This window comes from Trachymyrmex cornetzi, unplaced genomic scaffold, assembly GCF_001594075.2.
Source record: "Trachymyrmex cornetzi isolate Tcor2-1 unplaced genomic scaffold, Tcor1.1 scaffold466, whole genome shotgun sequence".
NCBI classification, from domain to species: domain Eukaryota; kingdom Metazoa; phylum Arthropoda; class Insecta; order Hymenoptera; family Formicidae; genus Trachymyrmex; species Trachymyrmex cornetzi.
The window spans coordinates 278,162-295,310 of record NW_017299465.1 but is presented as its reverse complement, the minus strand read 5'-3'; positions in this window follow the sequence as shown (position 1 = coordinate 295,310).

Genomic DNA, 17,149 nt, shown 5'->3' with positions numbered 1-17,149 from the left:
AGGCAGTGCCCTCCTCACACGTATCGCGCGCGAGAACGCGTACGTGGTTGAGCTTTAACGTGCCAACGTACGTGACGCAACGTACGCACGCGCGTGGAATCTCTTTGGCTTAACTTTCAGCCTGGCCATTCAGTCGGGACCCACGGGTTCACCCGAGGCCCGGACCATTTTTTAGCTTTGCTCGCTGCGGGAGTTCATATCTCCCTCTCTCTCCTTCCTTTTCTTTTTCTTCGTCGCAGCTCGTCTCCGTCGTTACTTCCGAAATTCACATTTTTTTCCTTCCTTTTCCCTCCTCCATCTGCGACGCAGGAACGCGAAGATGGTTTCCGCACCTGTCCAAGTTTTTCACACACACGTACGCATGTAGGTACGTCGGCCAGATCGAGATTGGAAGCTCTATCGGGTCCTCGTGTTCCTTCGTTACGACATACTTGACATGCTGTTTCAGCCTTCTCTTCCGCCTCTGTATCGCGTGACATCATTTAAACGTATTTCGTCACATAAAACAGAATAATTTCTTGTACTTTCATGAATAATTGATGTCATTTTCGCTTGTGTGTTGTGTGTGTTCCGCTATTTCCCTTTTCGTCGGATATATTAAAATTTTCTTTATTTTTTCTATATTGTTTTCATACATTTTTCTATATTTTTGCGTAGCTTTTTTACAAAAATCTGTACTGCTATGTAACGATATCGAAGAGTGACAGAATAAAAGTTGAAGTTTATATCTTGTGCTTTCCCCCCATTTAGTGACACAAATAGATACAAGCATCATTCTATCTTTCTTGACATTCAGGAGAATAACAAAGATAGAAAGACATTTGTGTCGACTTGTGTCCTCAAATGAAAAACATCCAATATTGACCGATAAGCAGATGGAATCGGTCGTTTCAATTAAGCCAGTCACGATCAGCACGTGTAAGATATTGAGTCGGTGATATCGACCTGTCGAGGAACGCACCTGGGCCGCGGGGCAAATACAGATAGGGATTTCCACACGCCCTCTTTCCTCCATACCAGCTTAGTTGGCCTCGCTGCGGCAATTGCTGAATATTTATACGTGGTATTCGAAGTTATAGACAATGAGTATCGAAGAGAGACTGCCCACGCGCGTTATACGTTGCCTACGTCCCACATCGCATCACTCTCTCCTCCCATCTCCTCCTGCCAAACATACCTTCATGATTGATTTCTTCCCTGATGAGGAATCTGACAACTGAAAATAAAATGTAGAGCGACGTTGTATGACGCGTAGATTATTGATTACTGGCAGTAAGAATATCAAAGTTAGGTCCGTTTTCGTAATATATTATTACCTAAAAATTGAAGGTTACGAAGACATTTGTCAATGAAATTTATTCATGGATTTCTTGGTAACCTTTAACCTTTAACTTAACTGTATATTGTGAAAGCGGACCTTAGACTTGGTTGTTCCACCTTTCGATAAACTTACTCTTTTACTCTTTTATTGTTATATACTAGATAAATTATCTATTACTAAATTAAAGGAGAAGAACCAAGTGGAGAGAGATTTCTCAGAGATGAAATCCGCTTTTTGTGTATCTATTAGATAAATTATTTAATTTAGATAAAATTATTTTATATATATATATAATTTACAATTTAATAAATTATCCATTATTGAATCAAGAGAGGAGAACCGAGTAGAGATATTTCTCAGAGGTGAAATCCGCGTAATCCGTGTTTTATTACAGATAGAAAATTTCTTGTAAGACGTGAACTCGCGTACGGAACGAACGTACGTGCGAGAAGTTCAAAGGAGCCGCGTTTCCCAGTGCCACTCGATCGACGATTCGCTACGGTCTTAGCGTCGCGCGGACGCGACCAGTCGCGAGTGCATCGTGATGCGCGCAAGAAACTGTTCGCGCGTATTACACGTCGACACGCGGGCGCAATCGCGCAGATCTACGCAAGAAACGCGCGCGGTCGTAATGTCGCGCCGTGGCGGCGAGGAAGTTGCCTAATGCTCGGCTCGCATGAGAAGGTTCGGCCTCTCGCGACAATGTCCACGGAAGAGTATTATTTAACCGAGATTGATTACATTAGGTTTACTTCTCTCTCTCTCTCTCTCCCCTCCTTCCCTCCCTCCCTCCCTCCCTTCTTTTCTTTCTCATCTCTTTAAGATCTGAAAGATTTCCATGTGCTTATGTATATAGCGAAACAGTTTTAGTAGGCATTTAGAAATGATTAAAGATGTAAGAGGATACCTACATTTTGCTTAAGACAGGAAGCACGCACAAGTGCAGTTGTGATAGAATATTAAAAAGAGATTAATCTGGAAGAAAGAGCTGCACCGAAAAAGCTGACACAGACATAAATTATAATTTATTTACGACCCTGCGAGCAAATAATATCGTGATAACCCCTCATTACGAAGAACAGATCGATGCGCGAGGTTCAACGTGGCGTGTCTTTGTCATCGACAACGAAACTGTCGTAAATTACGGTCGGGCGTCAGTCAGGCCCGGCTATTAGTAAATCGGGCCGCGGTTTAAGCCACAATCTCTAGCAGGCCGCAATTTCGTATCGCGCACGCGTTTTTTGCAATCGCGGTTATTTATAATGTACAAGGAGCGCGTTCAGAAGGCCGCGTATTACGCCCTTTTTGCCGACACCGTCGGACAAAAGCCGCCACCACCGTACGTACCCCGATCTCTTGCGCGCAAAAACGCAACTTTCGTGCCGCGCACACACGACCTCGTGCGAGTAGGAGGAGGCGAGGAGAGAGCGCCGGATGTGTCGCGTTCCTGGATGTGTCGCGACGGTATCCAGAACGGCGTCCGTGAACCAGCTTTGGGATTTGGACCCGTGAGGCCCGGGCATCTCGCACAACTCGCTCGTGGAAAGACGCCGAAGCCGACGGGGGGCGAGAAGAGATAGAAGAAGAGAAAAGAGAGGCGGGAGGGGCTCGGGCAAAAAGATGGTAGCAAGCAAGCCTGAGAGAAAGAGAGAGAGGGGGGGGGGTTCCTTGGGAGAGAGAAAAAAGGGACGGCGAAACAGCACGGATATTATTTGCCATTAAAGCGAGGGACAATTTAAAAGCTATTACTATTACTCACGGCCTTCGTGTGCACACGCTCTCGCCATCCACGCTTGCGTTCCGCGATCGCGCGGAGGATTCGCTCATGGTCTCCATGTGTCCGTTCCCTTGCACGTTTGCCCTCTTCGCGGATCGTTTTGCGTGACCGAGCGTGTCCCATGTTCCGTCCTGTGCCCGATTTTCGCGGCGTTATGCGTGCGTTTGCCGTAACGAGCGCAAACGGTTACCGCGCCGTCACGTCGCGTCGTGGAGAACACGCGGGGGGGAAATAATTTACGGGCCTTCCGAGAAAGTATGAGAAGCGAATTTTTATCTGCGATTAAATACATACGTTTTGCTTGCTTTGTCGACTCTTGCTGTTATCGTTAGGATTCTTGTTCATAGCGGAACAATTTTTAAGCGCGAAGATAGATACACACTGAAAAAAATTTCTGGTTGAAAATGGACGAATCAAAATTTTCTAGTTAAATTTATTAGGATTCTAGTTGAGATTACCGGAATTCTGGTTGATACAATATTTCTGGTAAAATCTTCTTATTTTTAACAGTATAATTATATCAAACAATTTTAGTTATCTCAACTAGAATTCTAATAGATTTAACCAGGAAATTCTAATTCGTCCATTTTCCACCAGAATTACTATTTAATCCAACCAGACAATTTTTCTCAGGGTATTGTTCTACAAGTGTATTCTTGGTAAGTCATACTGTACGATGCATCTTTTTATATCTTTTTTTTTCTTTCTCTATACATTTTTCAAGGATTCTAAAGGTACTTTAAGTAAGCCTTTTTAATGAACGAATGAAAATAAATTATATAATTGGGACGACTTGGGTAATCGAGGATAGGAGGGTCAGTGCAAAAACGTCAGGACCGCCTACTTCAGAATGATAATAACGGTGCATTGGAGTTCCTTCGAAATGTGCATGTTGTTACAGCTCTCCAACGAGTTCCAAGCTTAATGCGTTTCTTTCCTAAATATTCCAAAGATTACAGTAGGTACATTTCGTTTCTATGTCTGTATTTGTACACAATCTAAGAAGCTTTTATCACTTTATCTATGCAGATTCTTTCAATCGCATAGTATTATCTTCTACATAAATCGTAAATTTTATTCTGTAATATTTTAATAATGTATTTTGGAAATTATTGAAAGTTAGTCTATGAATTATTTTTATACAACTTGTGCAATATCGATTTTTATCACCCAACTTAAAAATAATTTAGAACTCGCAAATTATTTTTATATAATAATTATTAACTCTAATTAATTTCTAGAATATCTTATCTATTAAAATATTTATTGTTGTGCAGAACATCATATACGTTATAAACATAGAGGTTCATGCAAATATGTCTTATATAAATGATTGCAAAAAATCGTTATGAGATCAAGAAAGTTCTCATGGACTTACATGTTGATATCGTTTTATCAATTTCATGGTTAATCGAGCGTTCTTCAGAAAGATTTGTGTGAAGATGTGTTCCTTTCATTGTGGCGGAAATAAAAGCCGCAAGAGTCAGTCGCGCTACCGGTCTCCAAGGCGGCAACGGCCGTGTCCGATGTGCGGCGAACACTGGAGAGGTACCGGCATTCCGTTTAAGAACCCCAAGCGAGCGCAGCGTTCTCGAATTCCTCGCGCGGGAGATTAAGATCGGGATGCTCGAGAAAAGCCAAGTATGACGACGTGTGCGTGCGATGGATTCTGTTAAGATGTGAGGGATGTACGGGGGCGAGGGGAGAGAGAGAGAGAGAAGAAAGAAAGAGAGGAAAAAATAGAGTAGAATTGAGTGAAGAAAAGGCGATAATAAAATGAAAAAAAGAGGAGCGATGCTAAGTCAGAAAGTGGAGTAGAGACAAGCGTGGAGGGCAGAAAAAATCTCACGGGGTCGTCCCTCGTTAGTTTCGGATCTCCGAATAATAGCGTTCGAATATTAAACAAACAGCAATTTGGGGTGATCGCGCGCCATCCCCTATAAAATCCACTATTTCAGAGTGGAGAAGAGGAAACTATTAGGACGATTGTTTAACAATTTACATTTCATAATTTTTAAAATATATAAAAACCACAGTACATAAAAAGTATTTTTAATAGTTCTATACTAAAAAAATATTTCTGGTTGAAAACGAATGAATCAGAATTTTCTGGTTAAATTTATTAGAATTCTAGTTGAGATAACCGGAATTCTGGTTGATACAATATTTCTGATAAAATCTACTAGAATTTTTATTTTTACCGGAATAATTACCATATATCAATCGGAATTCTAGTTATCTCAACTAGAATTCTAGTAGATTTTTAACTAGAAAATTCTGATTCGTCCATTAGAATTACTATTTAATCCAACCAGACTATTTTTCTCAGTGTACATATGTAAATCATTTCATTTCTGTGTTTTTCAAAGTAAACAACATTCATATTAACATATGCATTTAGTAAATAATAAACTAATTTTAAATAAAATTTAATACGTTTTTTTGAATTAATTCCATTATTTTACTTATTTAAATTAACGTCATATTGAGTAGGAGCAGAGTGTGGTGACTTATAGAAATATTTAAACAAATATATAAAATTAGGCTCGAAAGAATCTATCATTGAAAAATATAAAAAAGCCCATCTGAGCCCGACAATATAACTCGTTCTTCTTTATCCAAATGCCAACTTAGCTATGTAATGAATAGCCACATGATTATCAGAAATATTAATTTATACAATAATAATAAAAAAACTTACATAAAGTAAAACCGAAGTCATATACATTGCGTCAATAAGTAAAATTACATTGCTCATTAGATTGTCAGATTTGCTATGTAGTCATTCAAAAGAAAAACAAACGAAAAATTAGAGAATTACTAAAATCATTTATTTGAATTTTAATTCCCCGAATTTTAACCCGAATTGAAGGGTTAAAACGTTTATTTAATTTTTCTTGTTACATTCACACGAAAATAAAGAGTTTTCTGTGCATCCGAACAACCGTAGACTCTGATGGGCTTTTTTATATTTTTCACTGAAATATTTAAAAATAAAATAAAAAAGAACTCAAATATAATTTGACATAATGAATTTAACAATGTAGAAGAAAATCTTTCTGATTATAGACTATTTTGAATTTTCGAATGAACATTCAACGGTTTTAGCGCAACGCTGCCGTGACTCCTTGCGCGCTAAATGGGCCCTTTCGAAGAATGCACTTTCGTACCCCCGGGCGACTCGCTGAACGATGCCGCCTGAACCGAATCGCACATGATCCCGCTCCTAATTCTAATAGCTGCAATCTGCACCTGCTACGAACACGCATGGCCGGGCGCTCTCGGGACACATAACGCGCACGTACGGCACGTTACGTCGATAAAGACGACTTGCCTCTGAAAAATTCTTGCATCTAATATCCCAAAATTTGCGGGTGCCGCCAGTAAGTCGCGTGCGTTGATTAAATTCAAAGCGCATAAATTGGTACACGAGCACACGAGTCCTGCTATTAGCTGCACGAAATCGCGCTGCTTTAGCGATCGCGTAAACGTTTGATCGATCCGTTAATCATGGACTTTCGACAATAACGCGTGTCGCAGGTACATTAGCGTCACACGCACGCGATAAATGATCTTGTAACATTTAAATTAGAATTGTTATGAAACGAGTTACAAAACTTACACCGAGTCGACAGCTATTCAACAAATAAGATAGATCCCGCAATCATCTCGCTTCAAATGTTTTGTAACAAATAATTTGTGAAGCTATGAAGGATCTCGGCAATCGTCGCGGTTGTTGCTTAACAAAAATAATGACTATCTGGAACAAGACGCGGAGAAGAAGTCAGCAAAGGACAAGAGAGAAGATCACTAGGGGAGCGTGTATCTCTAATTATTTTCTAGCGTGTCCGTATATATGTATATATATGTACGAAGCGCGATTCGCGACTTGGTATGCTCGTTTGCGATTCGCTCGCGAGTCACGCCGGCGATAATACAACACGGCGAGTAATACGAGGAGCGTAATACTTTACCCACACCGGTGTCACACCGCAACCTTATCCATCTCACCTCGAGGAAAGAGTAGAAGGACCCTTTTTCATTGCACTCATCCTCGCGGTTTCTCCGCGATATCTTTTTCGCCTTCTTTTCTCCTTCATGCGAGGCGATAATTACGTTTGCATTAATGTCAGTCTCGGGATTCCCCCACTTGCTTTACGCCCGGGGCCCTTGTACGTTTAATTGGGCGACAACAATCATAACGCGAGGTTGTTTCGTCTCAACAGGGCCTAGTACTCGCAATTACTACGTATCTTATTATCTTTTTACCTTTTTCTAGGATATTTACTCATTCATAGCTCATCACGTCTGACTTGGGGATAAAATAAAGAAATATCTAGTCGAAGTACATATCTAATCAACGATAATTATAGTACGTGGCACTCATCTGTCGATTGGCCACTATTCCCTCGACAGTATCTCTGAAAAATCGCAAGATGAAGTAGATATTTTTACTGTCGTTCCTCAGAGCCTGGCATAGCGTCGCACCGCGCCGCAATAATTACGCGCAGGTCCTTCGAGAGAGCGGCGATCCGCGTTCACGATATTGCTGTCCGACGAGGGACAAACCGGCCGCGTAGAAACTGGGGCCTTGCGAACCCGACTTTCGAGACAAACGGCCGATAGGCAATTAATCTCAGCCACTCTGCTGCTCCCTCCCCTCCTCCCCCTCTCTCTCTCACTCTCATGCGTTCTCTCGCTCTCCCTTTGCAGCCTGGACGATGGTGAGGAAAAAGGTCGCGTAAAACGGACGGAAAAGTCTCTCGGGTGTCGTATCGCCGTGTGGACGACGACACGCCGTCCAATTTGAGAGCGATATCTTAACCCGGCCGGTGGCATTACGCCGGCAATAAATAACGCCGCGACGATATAATGCATCGGGACACCAAGCTGCACCAATCACCGTCGGATAAGAGATTAGTCTCGCGTGGCTTTCAGGTCGCTCCTGTGCGAAATTGCATTGCCGATATAGAGGCATTTACAGGTTTCGCGTAGCAGAGGTGATGTAAGCGACGCGTTTTTATGTACAATCCTTGTTTTGTTGAAGTCGCCAAACACGGGAAAATTGCAAAAGTCGAGAATATAAACGGGAGAGCAATACGCCACGGAAACTCTTAATAGTATCTATATCTCCCGTGTGTTCCGCGCGAAACTTACAACTTCGCTTGTAGAAACTTCATTTCGCATAATGATTAATTCAAGAAGGAAAGTGTCCGGTCCCTGTCGATCTTATCAAAACTGTAAAACGAATCAGACAAAGCGAGTAATATTCGTTTGAATCATTCATGAATTTATTTTAGCACACGCATATTTTTTCACGCAAGGTACATCGTTACAGCAACGATGTTGGAATACGTAATGGAATTTAATGTTTGTACTAAAAATTTTTCCTAGATAAACCAGGGCAGCTATTCGTTAACTTTTACAGAACTGTTCTGTAAAGGTTAACGAATACCATCGCGAGAAGGAAGGGAACTTTTTATAGTGACATTCTCACATGTGGCGTTGATAGATTTATTCTTATTTATTGGGATAGTGAGTCGCGCGCATGAACACACAGCTTCTTATTCGAGGGGGTAACCACTTAATGTAATCGTGGGACAGAATCCTCGAAATCATTATAAAATTTATACAAAATCTCTATGTATAATCCGATAATTACATATGCAACCACGAGAAATTATTGTATAATATTAAATAAAATCGTAATATATTTTACCAAATTACTTTATAGTAGTGAAAAAAATTATTTGTAATCTCTCAAATGAAATCATGTAATCTGTGGGATAATATTTCAGCTAGTGGTTGCCCCCTCGTTCTTATTAGGTCTGTTCGCGTTGCATGAAATCCCCAAATATTTTTGCACTTAAAATGAGATAGATACTTTTTAAATCTGAATCAGTGGATAATCACTGATATCAGTGCCAAATATGCCACTATTCACTAATCACCCAGTGACGTATTTGGCACTGGATAATCAGTAAAGTTTAATTAAAAAAAAAGAAGGTTTGAGCATTATATATCCTAAAATATTGATATTTATATGTTAATTTTAATTTTCTAATACTATATTCATTGAATTTATGCACTAAAATAAGATTAATTATATCATATAATAAAGATTAGCTAGGTTAGGAATTTCACATTTCACTCACTGATTACCAGTGGCATACTTGGCACTGATATCAGTGATTATCCACTGGTTCAGATTTAGAGATTATATATATTTGGTTTTAAAAAGAGAGAAAGCGAACATGCCGAGTGCAAAAAGTGCGAGCAACGCGAACAGACCTATTGCTAGACGCACCTGCGAAAGCGCGGCCGAATTGTTCGTATGTGCGAACAGGTGCAATATACCGCGTCGCCTCGCGTTCATTCGCACGCGCGTGCATGCGAACGTGCGTGCCTGCGTGCGTGCGTGCGTGCATGCGTGCGTGCGTGCGTGCGTGAATGCGTATACCGCCTACGGTGCCGGGTTATGGAACGATACCGCTGAAACGACGGGGATCGAGTTCTCCCGATCGACTTCCTCGAGTAGTACGTTCCTTTCTCCGCGATGCCTGTTGCGTGTCTCGATGGCAAAAGATCGAGGAGAGGCAAATTCGCGCGAGTTCGTTCGAGGGCTCCTTAGGTCGTTAGGTGGACGAGCGGGAGGGCGTTTCCGGTGAAATGGATTTATGTGCGCGGTTGACCTCGCACGTAACGCTACGTTCGTTATCCGAATTTAATTGCATGCCGTTATGATGAAATAAAGCGTCTATTCGACACATTGGATGAGCTTGCAAATGGGAAAATCAGTTATGCGGATGCTTGAAATACGAAGTTTGATTGAGCAAGATTCGAATCAAGTATCCTCATTAGTCGCAATTAGCAAATCTTTACGTACAGCGTTGAGCACAGGTTTCAAGTTAAGTTTCTATTAAAATTTATTTATTGGATATTAATTGAGAACTAAGATTTTGTCAGCTGATTGAACATTCAAAGTTTGACCCTCAGAGCTTTAATCCTTTTAATTTTCGATTTTAAATATATTTGTAATTAGATATAAATTTTCACGCGGAGAAAAATGTGATTTGCTTCGACGGATATATTTTTATTATTGATTTTAACTTTTTTATGTCTGTTATATATAAAGCAATATGGTAGATGTCATTTTACAGTTACGACGACAGCAAAATTATATATTTGTGTGATTTATAAAAAGGAAAAATTATTGTATGAAAGGATTTTCTAAATAGATACTTGAGTCTGAAATTTAATTCACGTTTAAAGATTTGCACAATGTTTGAAGAAAAACTTGGTGTCTTTAGAAAAAGAACAGAACCGCTGCCAAATGCGGACAAGGGGGTCGCAAACAGGTTTAGTCGCTTTATATGGAATACATCGAATAATCGGTGCGCTGCGATTAGAGATTTTCTGATAAATTGGGTCGTGCCATAAAAGCCCGTGTAATAAATCCCATCGAAATAATGGCCGTACAATTAATTTTCATCTGTCGACACGAGATATCACGGTCCCCAACATTAAATTAATTCTGTTGCATAATGCTCTGTTGTAATGAAATGTGTTCGCGGATTCATTAGTGCCTCGGACAAATGCGATGCGCTCAACGTAAGTTTCTACAACGTTATATAATTTTATATTCATTTTCCGAAGTTGACTTTTGTCTCTTTGTCTCAAGTGCGAACTCCCGACGTTAATCATAATTCCGCAGATGTATTCTGATGACAAGTATCGAAATATCTGAGTGTTTTTTTCATGCACTCGCAGTTACCTCGCGAGTGCTTGTGGACTGCCAATTGGCCGATGCTGATCGTTACACTCGAGGTATAGCAATCAGCAGTCATAAAGTGTATTGCGTTTATACGGACGATGGTTGTAAAGTATGGCGCCGCTCTTTTTATTGAAGCTTGCCTCATTGGAAACATGCAAGTTTTAATTAATATGAACGAATATAATTTTCTGAAATCTTAAGTTAATCATTTGTAATGTCCTCTTAAAATAGCATTTTACATGTGAAGAACGATTTTGCTGAATTATATAGAAATTTAGCTAAATACAGATCTGAAAATAATTTTATTGCATCGTCAAAATAATTACGTAGGAATCTCAATGATGAGTAATATTGCAATAAGTTTGAACATTGCTCATCATTGCGGTGAAAATTCTTTAGCAATCAGTTTGCGTCTTACATAATTATTTTAATGATTCAACAAAATTATTTTCAGATCTGTATTTAGCTAAATTTTAGATATTTCAGCAAAATGATTCTTTCCGTGAATAAATAAGGGAATCTTAGTGTATTTGTTTTTTTTTAATTTTGGAAAGTTGAAATAAATATTTCTTAAATAAAAACACGACCGCATGTATCGCAACTGCAGTGAAAGGCCATCTCAATCTGTCGCGATGCAATTTCGCGCACCGCTTTCGCTCGTAATTAACCTAGACGGACTGTCCTGTTAATTCGTGGCCAGATTCGGAAGGAGGACAAAAATGAGAGAACTGTCCCATCGAAATGAACCGTGATATCGATTCCGCTGATCATAGCGTGCGATCGTGCAACTATGCACGATCCTATATGTTAATTACGCGAATTTACGTAAGGCAGAACCAATCTCGCGCGCATACCGAATTCGCTGGGATGTGACGATGAAACGGACGTACTTCCTAATTAGCGAATGCGAACGGAGTCGTACTGAGCATACGCACGCGGTGCAGAACAAAAGTTTCCCACGGAAATCCGAAACGTGAAAAGAAAACACGGCGAAATGAGGCGATCGCTCTGGAACTTCGTCCCATTTCTATCTCTATTGTAAAAAAATAATTACTAAATCTTGATAACGAAATATAATTTAAATCGGACTCTCAAATTTTACAATAAATAATAATAAAATTAAGACTAATGAGAGTCAGCGCGGGAAAAGGTGCGCATACGTATTAATTCATGTATACTTCCAATTCATGAGTAAATGATGTATATCTTTATTCCAATCTTGAACGTTTCCACTCTCTTTGGAGTCATCATCAGCAAGTTACACGTAATTACAAATCGGTGTTGGCTAGACGGTCTGTTCTTGTTGAATCACTAATAGGTTTCCAAGACTGAAGTGGAATCTGATATTTAAAGTTGAAGATTTTAAATATACTAAAGAGAACAATTCTCAAAATTTGAGTGACTCACCTCAAACACTCGTCAACCATGTCATGAAGCTTTATTAAAAATTATCCTACTCCATAAATTAATTGTGCTAAGAGCACATATAAAATTTACAATCAGGAGTCTCGATGATTCTAACATTCCCTATCTTCCTGAGGTCAAAATAAAAACATTCTTATATCATAAATAACTAAATAACAAGAACATAAACATAGACAATGAGTATGATATTCCATTTGACTCGAGACATAGAATCAAATTCTTAAGAGCGGAACATTGATTTATATACAATATATGACTCCAAAGAGAGTGGAAACGTTCAAGATTGTGGAATAAAGATATACATCATTTACCAATTGGAATTAATACTTATGCGCACTTTTTCCCGCGCTAACTCTCATTAGCCTTTGTTATTTATTGTAAATTTTGGTACATATTTCTTTGAATAGTACTGTGTAAACATTTACTAACAGTAAATAAATATTTGTTCAATGGAAAAATGATAGTTAAATCAAATTAATAGTTTTAATAGTTTTTGTATCAAATAAATATACGTTATTTACATTTAATAAATATTTACTTGAAACTATTCAAAACAAATTAAAATTTAGTTTTTTTTTTCAGCGTAGAAATCGTATTGTGTTTCACTTACTTTTTACAGATTTAAATTTATCCATCAAAATTCACAATTAAAATATCAATGCTTTAAAGATTACAGTTGCCAACGACAAGTCAATCGATTTAGTAAGGAAAGCAATTTTATGTTCTTATTTTAAATCTGATTTTCTTAAATACATCCGACCAAAACTTTTGAGATATTTTGACATACAGGCAGCATAATTCTCTAGTGGAATTCCAAGCGGTGTCCTAACGGAAAGCGATACAACCCCACGATTTCTCACGAGGTCTCTTAGAAAGAACGAAATCTCAGAGACACAGGAGGAGACGCGGAAGAGACAACGGAGATAGGTAACGTGGGGGAAGGACGCGGCTATTCTGCGGTTTCACATTCCGCGAGGATTTATCGTAGGAAAGAATGTGTTCGCCCATGTAGCAGCAGCGTCATGAAGAAAACCGTGATCTGACTACATCTCTTGTACGCGCTATATATCAGGAGAGAAGGCGACCAGGAAGAGAGGATGACTGCGCCGATGTGAACCCTCCAGTCTGTGAAGAGACGTATACAGATGTATTCTACCTACATCCTGTAAACGCACGTACGTTACACACGTGGTGACGATGAAGCACCGAAAAGAAATGTGCGCACGTACGACCGACCAGGGAAGATTTTTGTATTATTTCGGGGAATCCTCCGTGGCTGCGATCCTAACGATAGTCGCGAGAAGAGCGCGCGCCGCTCCTTTCCTTCCATCTCGAAACGCGAGAAGATGAATACGGGAAGGAAGCGAAACGGACGTGCGGAGGAAAGGTTGGACGAAGGAGAAAGGGAAAGGTAAAACCAGCGAGACCAGCTCCGGAATCGAGATGACTCGTGCCTCGTAGAGGTCGATGTGGATCGTCCACGATAGTCTCGGTTTGCATTGGCTGTTCCAGGTGATCTTCAAAGCGGCGAGCTTTTTACGATGCTTCTCTCGTTACGCCTTGTGTCCCTTCTTGAATTACATCCGACAATTTGCGATTTCCTATATAATGCGAGCCTTCATACAAGTTTTATTACATCGTGAACGCGTGACGATCTAATCTCAAAGTGACGAGAGTCAATAAAAATCATTTTGTATTTTGTTGCTGCGTAATGATTTTTTTTGCACATAATACGTGTGAATTTAAAAGATTTCCTGAATGTCTTCGCAGAGAGAGATCTCATTTTCGCGCTACAGTTTCGAAGATGCCTAGACGATGAAACATGCCGTGAGATTTTATCATTTCCGTTATCCACTTAACTCCGTTTTCGTTATATTACGTAACACGGATCGGATTTAAAAACCGGCCGAAGGTAAAAACGGGGATTAAGATGTTGATCGGAAGATGACTTCCCTGCGGCATGATCACGACAACGGGTAGTGTCTGTTTTGACGGGATGAATCGGGTGAAAACGAGACGAAAGAGAGCCAATCCGATTAGGGAACGTTGTTTATCGAGGATTAGGTGAACATATCTGTGTTTCCGGATAATGATCGCATTATGAAATCGATGACGAGTGATCGGCGTTTCGAATATCGTCACGATTGCTTATATAACGCGGCCTCTTCTATTAAAGCCGTGATGCTGAAGTGATCGTTTATAGAGCTAATATACAAGTATCACAGACCGCTCGGGAAGAAAAGGGAAGAAACGACCAGACGAAGAACCTGAAAGAGAGAACAACAACGAACAGAATGGCCGAGTATTCCCGATGAATTATCCTCGGCAAATTAACGTAAACACAAACACTGTAGCCACGTCCCGCGGACAATGGAGCCGGTAGAGAAGGCAAGAAAAGCACTATCCCGGCTGAACTAACAAAACGGTCCTGTTTGCACTTGCGCGTCGAGCCGAGCAAAGCTCGCCGCTCGTGGTTTCTTCAATGAACTGACATCAATGACTATCAATGTGCCACGTAGCAGCAGAGCGTAAAGAAATAATTACACCGCGCGTATCTCGATCGATAGATACAACCGTTTCTTTAATCGCATTTTAATGTTAAAGATGACATTAAAGATGATAGTTGTTCATAATAATCGCGTGAAATAATATTACTATCCAAAATAAATTTTGTTTCAATATTGCAGATTTTCTCATCGTTTCTTTATACTTAGATTTTAAAAGTTATTGTTTATTATACGAATTGCTTAGATCTAAAGTTTTTTTATAATTATTATTTTTAAATGAAATAAAATATAGAAGTTTAGAATTTCTATTTTTATCAGCTCTTCAGAAGGCTGAAGAATGTTGTCCAGTTTATTTGAAAATTGATAGATTTATTTCTTTCAATTATTCTCGCAAATTTTCTATTGGATATTGTCCAAAAAGACACTTTGTATTGTTCTTTCCTCTGGATAGTAGATAGCATTAGGAAAATTTCTAATTTATTTTACGCACTGTTATTTACAATATTACATCTAGCATTTAGTAGATTTTTGTATCATTCCCTTCATTGTTGATTCTTTAAACTTTTTAGAGTGGAATTTTACTCTAAAGAGTGAAAATTAAATCAGCTAGTCTTGAAAAAGATTGGCTCAATTTTCAATCTTTAAGAGTGAGATTTCACTCTTCAGAATAACAATTCACTCTAAAAGTTTTAGAAAGTAAATATTTCCGCTGTATTTTGTGCAATTAAACGGTATTGTCCGCCATTTAACTCATAGGAAACACCTTTTTTTGCAGATATTGATCCACCGTTCTCCTTTGTTACTTCTCTTTCTCTTCCTCATCTTTCGTCGTTCTCTCCGTCTTTCTCTCTCAACGCCCTCTCTTCATCTAAAGTCATCTTCTTGCTCGCTCCCGGCTTCGCTCCTCCACATTTTTTTTTCCCTTCGCTCCGGCTCGACGGTAGCCTACTCCTTTCGAGAGCCGTAAACGTAACCTTAATTACCAATTAGACGTAGCGCGGAGGCACGCTTTCGCCCGGTAAAATCGATTAGCGGCATGGGACACGACGAGCACACTTACAACGTAATGCTGCGCAGCACGTCGCAAGCAGCGACACCGATACGTTTATGCAAATCGACTGTACCGCGGAAACCACGTACAGAAAGCGCATACCGATCCCGATACACTTCTGAGATCTGGCACGGTCTACAATTCGCAATACGATTTCGCTCGTTGATTGGAACTTGGATTAACCGCGCCGCCCCCGTCTCATGATCTCGCGATCTCACTCGGTGCAGTTTCAATTCTTACCCGGATCCTGGACCACGACGCGCTAGCCTTGAGATCTGAATCTCATTGTAATGTACGTACACTTGATCGCCTCCTTTTTTCCGTAACCCCTGCAGTCGCAAAGTGATCGTGTTCGCCGAAAGCTCAAAGTTTTATATTGTGCTTTTGATGATAGGATCGGCAGAAGTGATAGATGGTTACCTTGATTGCCCGACTCACGAAATACAAGAAGCCTTGAAGCAGAAGCCCCAGGCAAGATTTTGATTTTGAGGCCTCTTATCTAAGTTGCATAAATTAGAAATCAGAAATATTTCGAGAAGCGGTTTAAAAATAATAAGATTTTATTCTAAAAAATAATATTAAAAAGTAAATCATGCAAAAGAATAAATCGCTTTTCGAAACATTACTAATAAAAATATGAAACATATATTTTCTACTATAGAATATTCTGTAGTAAAATATATATTTATAGCAGTAAGAAGCAAAAATGTTTTGTATAATAAATTATCTTTCTAAATTATTGTTTGATGTCGTACATATGGATACGAAATGTAGGAACGGCTCGGGTATGAGCTCGAAAACAACGCATTATGCGTGAGCGCGCGCGCGCGCACACAAAAATATATAAGGGTCCCAGAGTTCACCGGACAATCCTCGAATTCGACGGGTTCTCGCGGTGAGAGGGAGGAAGAAGGAGAAGAGAAGAAGAAGCATAAGCGTGCGATGCGTGTTGGTCTCGTGCATTCGTTCGTTGCGACGGTGTACGGCCCCATGTCGATGCTCGACGGCAACACAGGAACTCCGGGGCCGCGGGTATCAATTTATGCGGTGCAACATTGTCGGAACGCGCGCCAGGTCCTCATCCCGGTGTCGGAGGGAGGTACCCGAGGATAGGAGCGCCGGGAGAAATCCCGTAGTCGAGAGGAGAGTGCCTTGTAAGACCGTGTTGGAGGTCAACGATAATTCAGGCAGGCGAATACCAGGCCGATTAACTTTCGAGTCGAAAGAACCGCGCTTAAAATTATACGCGTTCGATTTGAGCGAATGGTTCTTCTGTTCCTCTCTCTCTCTCTCT